Source organism: Tasmannia lanceolata, unplaced genomic scaffold (assembly GCF_043159265.1).
Source record: "Tasmannia lanceolata isolate RefF3 unplaced genomic scaffold, GAP_Taslan_0.1 ptg000048l, whole genome shotgun sequence".
NCBI lineage: Eukaryota > Viridiplantae > Streptophyta > Magnoliopsida > Canellales > Winteraceae > Tasmannia > Tasmannia lanceolata.
Window position 1 is genome coordinate 823,721 of NW_027518725.1, and position 6,744 is coordinate 830,464.

Consider the following 6,744-nt stretch of genomic DNA (forward strand, 5'->3'; position numbering starts at 1 on the left):
CTGTTTTACAGAAACGTTTTCTACAAAAGCTAAGTACTGATTTATTTACATTTCTAATTTCTGGATTCAATCAAGCCATATATCAGACCCTACTGGACAACATCTAATTTGTCCAACAGAAGTTATAAAAGCATTGTAGTCCGTGCAAATTATATTACTTGGGAATTCCTTCCGCAAATCATTCACTAGGAATTCCATGTAGTGAACTCAAAAGCATTTGATCATTTGATTGAAGTGGCTCTGTATCTCCCACTTTGAAGTTAGAAGAGAAGTAGCTGTGATCATGTGATTGGGATAGGCTCAGAGAGAGTGAATTTGTTGCCGTTCGAGTACCATGATCCATGATGTTAAATACAATTAGGATGTAATCCAATGTATTTTCTAGAGGGGAACAGTATTCTGTCTCCAAAGGTACATTGTTAGAGGTGGAGAAGTGTTTGATGAGAGGGTAAGCAGATGAAAATTTGCTTATATTTGATTTGACATTATAGTTTTAATAAATTTATTGTGTACTTCTTTGTGAAAGACCCAATTACACCAAAAGCATAGGATGACAGAATTGGTGGTATTTAATCATCTATACTTCAACCAACCAAACACCCCCCCACTACATATGCACGATACTTAAGGCCCTGTTTGTTTTGGATTTTGGAAATCGATTGGGAGTCCCAGACTGATTATTGGACTCAAATTTATGTTTAGCTTTGAGTACAATAATCAGTTTTGGACTCACAATCAGATCTCAAAATTAGAAACAAACAGGGCCTTAATGTAGCTATAAAGAGAATTTAAATTATTTTTAATAGTTAGACATGTTTTTATCTATCATTATCAGCCCTCATTTTATTCCTATCCACTCACTGGCTATTACATTCCCTAGAAAACTATTGTGATTCTCTTATTGAGTGTTTATGGCTTCCAAGAATCTGTCAACAACTTTTAATTTCTAGCTGTTTTTTTTTTTTCGTTCTAAAATAACTTCCACTCAGTGCATTCGTAATTCCACTAGTATAAATCCAGCCAACTAAATACAGAAACTCTTAAAAACCCAACTAAATTAGCAACCAAGTAGAATCAAAATCTAGAGAACATGCTACAAAAAATGTAGAAAAGATGCAAACTAAATTTCTACTCTTTTGTTCTTCTATATCAAGATAAGAGAGAAACTATCTGACTAAACATTTAACTCCCACGAAATCAATAAAAAAATGAAAAAAAAAAAATAGCTGATGAATCATTAATCATTCTGATGAATCTTCTAGCATGCCCATCCATGCCGGAGGCAGCATTCCCGTCTGCTCGTGCACGGTCTTAAATAATGGCGGTAACATCTTATACACGCCCGCCACTTCATTCATACCACCACCCGCAACCTCACCGCCATTGCCATTAGTCCAAACACTGATCTTTGGTTGTAATCCTTGTATGGCCCCAGCATTGATCTTACCCATCTCTTGAAACAATTCCCCATTGATCATCAAGTAATCCCTCAAGTTCGCATAATTTCCATCTAAGGCCTTGAGCAATGTGTTAACATAGACGCCCTGTGCCTGCGTGAGTGCCACTACTCCCTCTGCCTCCTTTTGCTTTGCGTAGAGCTCCCCTAAAGCCGTTTGCTGATGAGCGAAGAGGGCTGCCTCTGCGGCCACTCGGCGGGCTTCGGCCTCCTTCTCCCTCTGATAGAGCTCAACCTCCGCAGCCTTTTGCTTCTTGTAGAGCTTCCAATTTGCCTCTTGCACCTGTTTTTTTATAAACAAAATTCAAAGATGAAGGAGGTATTTGTATACAAGCTAAGAAGGGCCCTATATGCAAATAAAGTTTTGTAAAGCTAATAATTTTTACAAGCTAACCAGAATCATATTATTCACCTCTAAATCATGGAAAGAAAAAACTTAACCAAGAAAAATAACTGCATCAGAAATTTTTACTTGCAATCTAAACAGAGCTACTAATTTTATTCTTAAGCAATGGCCTCGGTAGGTTGGGAAGAAGACAAACCAAAAGGGGAGGAAATAACAATATCGAATGATAAATTAACAAAATCATACTTACCTTGGTCTCATACTCAACAGTAGCCTTGCTGAGAAACTCAGCCTTTAGCTTCTCTGTCCGAGTTAAAGCATTCCTACTCTCCACCTCCCTCTGCAACTCAGCCTCTCTAATCGCCACCGCCTTCGCGGCCTCAACCTCCGCCATCTGTGCCTGTTGGGCCCACGAAGCCTTCTTCGTCGCCAACTCAGCATTCGTCTTTGCCACATCAGCCTCCCTTTGGCTCTCAAAAATCTCTACCTCAGACTTCACCTTAATCTCCTCTTTCTTCCCTTCCCCTTGCCTATTCGTAGAGAAAATCTTTGTCTCCGCATCAATCTTCGCCGCATTCTGCATGGTCTGCCCCTCCCTTAGCTTAGACCCAATCTCCCTTTCATCCTAGCCTCGGCCACATCCACCTTGGCTTGGTTCGCAGCTTCCATCTGGGTCTTTTGCCCCAAGTACGAAAAGTACTCATGGCCTTGAACATCCACAAGTTGCTTAACATTCGCGTTATAAATCAACAACCCAAATTGGTTCAATTCAAGCTGGACTTTCTCAAAAACTTTTTGTTTGAATTCTTTGGTACCTGAATATGTGAGATCTTCATCGGCATGCATTAGATTCGAAGATTTGACAATTTTATTGTAATCAAACGTATATCAATTTTTAATCCACATATGTTTGAGAGAGCATGTTACCTTTGAAAATTTGTTCCATGGTCATGGACGCGGCGAGGACACGGGTCTCGCCTTCAATTACGCCTTGAACGAGCTCCGTGACATGCTTGGAGAGCTTGTTATGGGAGAACATGAGCTTGGCGTATTTGAGAAGGCTTTCATGGTCCTCGACCCGCGGGCCAATGGTGAAGACGGCGGGGAGGAGGAAATGTAGCTTCTCCGCGCTCATGGCTTGTACTTCGAAGGTATAATTTACTGGGGAGATTTGGATGACAGTATACGATTGGCCGGGAAGGATCCATGCTTTCTTGGCTAGCATATCCTTAATATTGAAACCAGTGATGACTAGGTACTCACTAGCCTTGGCTACTTTGTACCACCACACCATGGTTGGAAGATGAAGAAGAAGAAGAAGAAGAAGAAGAATAAAAGGTGATTTGAAGATGTGAAGGACAAGAAAAATGAAACAAGAAGGTGGTTTCTTAGATGGAGAGTGAAGAACGTCTAGGCAGAGGAAGCACAAGTTGTTATGTTTTTTTTGTTTGATACACAACCCATATTTATAGAATAAAACCCATATTCTCCCACGTTTCCTCTTTCTATTTAATCTCCACCTCTAATCTAACTAGAATTAGGCTTCCCAACTTAACAAAAGGAAAATAAGAAACCGTTTGGATATGAGCTAAACCGTCAATAAAAAAAATTTGTTATCCTAACAGTAGAGAGCAAAATTCCAGAAAAGTTTGGATATGAGCTAAACCGTCAATAAAAAAATCCAAAAAAAATTTCTAGAAAAGTTTTTCTTTCCAAGAAAAAACAATCTCTAGACCCAAACATGCCTTTAGGTTACTTTATTTACAGCTATGTTCGATGAAATGATTTTTCAAAAATTGAATAGTTTACTTGTATTTTAGGAAAATCGCAAACCTACTATAGACCCTAGAATTGTTTTCCATGCAATATTATTTTCCATGGAAACTTTATGCCATAAATTTCCCAATCCTCCCCCCCCCTTCCTAAATCCAAACACCCCCTTAAAAAATTTCAAACTCTATAGTATGCCTATGTTAAAGAGACATATTTCTTGTGGCTAAGATCCATCCAACTGGGCTGATTGACACAACCCCCTTAAAAAATTTCAAACTCTATAGTATGCCTATGTTAAAGAGACATATTTCTTGTGGCTAAGATCCATCCAACTGGGCTGATTGACACAATTTTCTTCAATACTTAATAAGCGTAAAAAGAGTAGCATTGATAAAAATACATAATTAATTAAAAACAAAATTAGCATCACACAAAATAAAATAAAATACGATAATTACACCCATTTTCGACACACATGAACCTTTTTTTTTTGAAATGGCAAAAGTATTTTATGAAAGGGAAGGGGACCGAGATGGACCGCACCCAAAATTACACGGAAAGAAAAAGAAAAAAGAAACAAAATAACAAAAAACAGCATAATCAACTACGGAGGGAGAAAATCGAACCACTCCAACTCCAAACGGTCAACCCCACTTCTAGCCAACCCATCCGCCTCCCCATTAGCACTCACCTATTTATAATTTCATTTTAATTAGAAGATGAATTTTCGAGCATCCCCATCCATGCCGGAGGAAGCATCCCTGTCTGCTCGTTCAATGTCTTAAATAATGGCGGTAACATCTTATACACGCCTACCACCTCATTCATACCACCACCCGCAGTCTCACCACCATTGCCATTTGTCCAAACACTAATCTTTGGTTGTAATCCTTGTATAGCCCCAGCATTAATCTTCGCGATCTCTTGAAATAATCCCCCATTGATCATCAAGTAATCCCTCAAACAGGCGTAATTTCCGTCCAAGGCCTTTAGCAATGTGCTAACATAGACGCCTTGTGCCTGCGTGAGTGCCACTAGTCCCTCTGCCTCCTTTTACTTGGCATAAAGCTCCCCCAAAGCCGCTTGTTGACGAGCGAAGAGGGCTGCCTCTGCGGCCACTCGCCGGCCGTCGGCCTCTTTCTCTTTCTCCTTCTCATAGAGCACTGCCTCAGCAGCCTTTTGTTTCTTAAAGAGCTCCCAATTTGCCTCTTGCACCTGTTATTTTTTGTTTTGAAAAAAACCAAAAGATTAAGGGGGTATTTTGATACAGGCAAAAAGGGGGGCCTATATTGAAATAAAGTTTTTTTAAGCAAATAATATTTACAAGAAGAATGCTAAACTGAAGGGTGTGCTTACAAAAACCCAACTACAAGGGCACCTCCATTGGACCATCTCACCAAACTGCATTTATTATTCATTTAATTTTATATTTTTTGGCCATTATAAATTCACTTTCATAGATGGTCCAATGGGGGCACCCTTGCAGGTGATTTTTCCAAAGGGCACCCTTCAGTTTATCATTCCTCTATTGACAAATATAACATTAAGGCCTATTTTGAGGCCATTATCTATAATATCTACTTATACTTCTATACTTCACATAAATCAAAACTCTTACCTTTTAGAGAGAAATTATATGGTGTTGGGCCTTACAACAATAAGGCCCTTGTACGGTGGAGGTACCACCTTGATATTTAATCCAACATATTTAATCCAACAGCAGCTTCTTAAAAAGTGAGCTGCTGATATTTGCACTATGGAGTTTTAACAATTGCGTGCATAAATTCAGCTTCTCTTTTGAGAGCTTTTTTGTTTTTTTTTTGGAAACTGTATTAATTTTTTATTGCTGTTTAAAAGATAAAATACAAGCTAGGTTTGTGTAATTATCAGAACATGGTAGTGCCAACATTAGTAGCCTTGAAAAAGTTTAGAAGGGAAAAATAATTCTAAAATTTGTCACTTTTTTTTAACCCTCTAAATTTCATCAGAAATGTTTTCCTCGTAATCCTTATAGAGCCTAATTTTTTCATTGATAAGATAACAAAATCATACATACCTTGAGCCTTGCTAAGTAACTCAGCCTTGAGCTTCTCTGTCCGAGTTAAAACATTCCTCCTCTCCACCTCCCTCTGCAACTCGGCCTCTCTAATCGCCACCGCCTTTGCCGCTTCAACCTCCGCCATCTGTGTCTGTTGGGACCACGAAGCCTTCTTCGTCGCCAACTCAGCATTTGCCTTTGCCACATCAGCATCTCTCTCGTTCTCAAAAATCTTCACCTCGGCCTTCACCTTAATCTCCTCCTTCTTCCCCTCCCCTTGCCTTTTCGTCGAGAAAATATTTGTCTCCACATCGATCTTCGCCGCATTTTGCGTGGTCTGCCCCTCCCTTTGCTTAGACCCAATCTCCCCTTTCATCCTAGCCTCGGCCACATCCACCTTGGCTTGGTTCGCAGCTTCCATCTGGGTCTTTTGCCCCAAGTACGAAAAGTACTCATGGCCTTGAACATCCACAAGTTGCTTGACATTCACGTTATAAATCAACAACCCAAATTGGTTCAATTCAAGTTGAACCTTCTCAAACACTTCTTGTTTAAAATCTTTGGTGCCTCTGAAGATTTCCTCCATTGTCATGGATGCGGCTAGGATGCGGGTCTCTCCTTCGATTACGCCTTGAACGAGCTCTTTGACGTGGTGGGACAGCTTGTCGTGGGACGACATGAGTTTGGCATATTTGAGAAGGCTATCGAAGTCGTCTCCTTGTGGGCCGATGGTGAAGACGGCGGGGAGGAGGAAGGGGAGCTTCTCGGCGCTCATCGCTTGGACATTGAATGTGTAGTTTACGGGGGAGATATCGAATACGGTGTAGGATTGGCCAGGGAGGATCCATGCTTTCTTGGCTAGTTTGATATCCTTAATTTTGTAACCAGTGATTACTAAGTACTCAGTTGCCTTGGCAACTTTGTACCACCACACCATGGTTAGAAAATGTGTGTGTGTGTGTGTGTGTGGGTGAGAGAGAGAGAGAGAGAGAGAGAGAGAGAGAGAGAGATGTGAAGAACGAGAAGAGGTGGGGGGATTATAAAGGAGGGAAGAAGGGGGTTTCGTTCTCTTCGTAGAATGAGAGAGTAGAATGTTTATGTAGAGGTTGCTGTTGTGTGGTGGGCAAATTG

General features: G+C 40.3%; 2 pseudogenes across 1 annotated transcript; both read right to left on the bottom strand.

Moving 5' to 3' along the window:
* Positions 1-1,217: 1,217 nt before the first annotated feature.
* LOC143864422 (flotillin-like protein 4) lies at positions 1,218-3,202 on the bottom strand (annotated as a pseudogene). Its single transcript, XR_013241155.1, has 3 exons — positions 2,730-3,202; positions 2,053-2,617; positions 1,218-1,739 (listed from the first exon to the last, which is right to left on the bottom strand). The product of XR_013241155.1 is annotated as a flotillin-like protein 4 (transcript).
* A 1,081-nt stretch (positions 3,203-4,283) lies between these two features.
* LOC143864182 (flotillin-like protein 4) lies at positions 4,284-6,744 on the bottom strand (annotated as a pseudogene).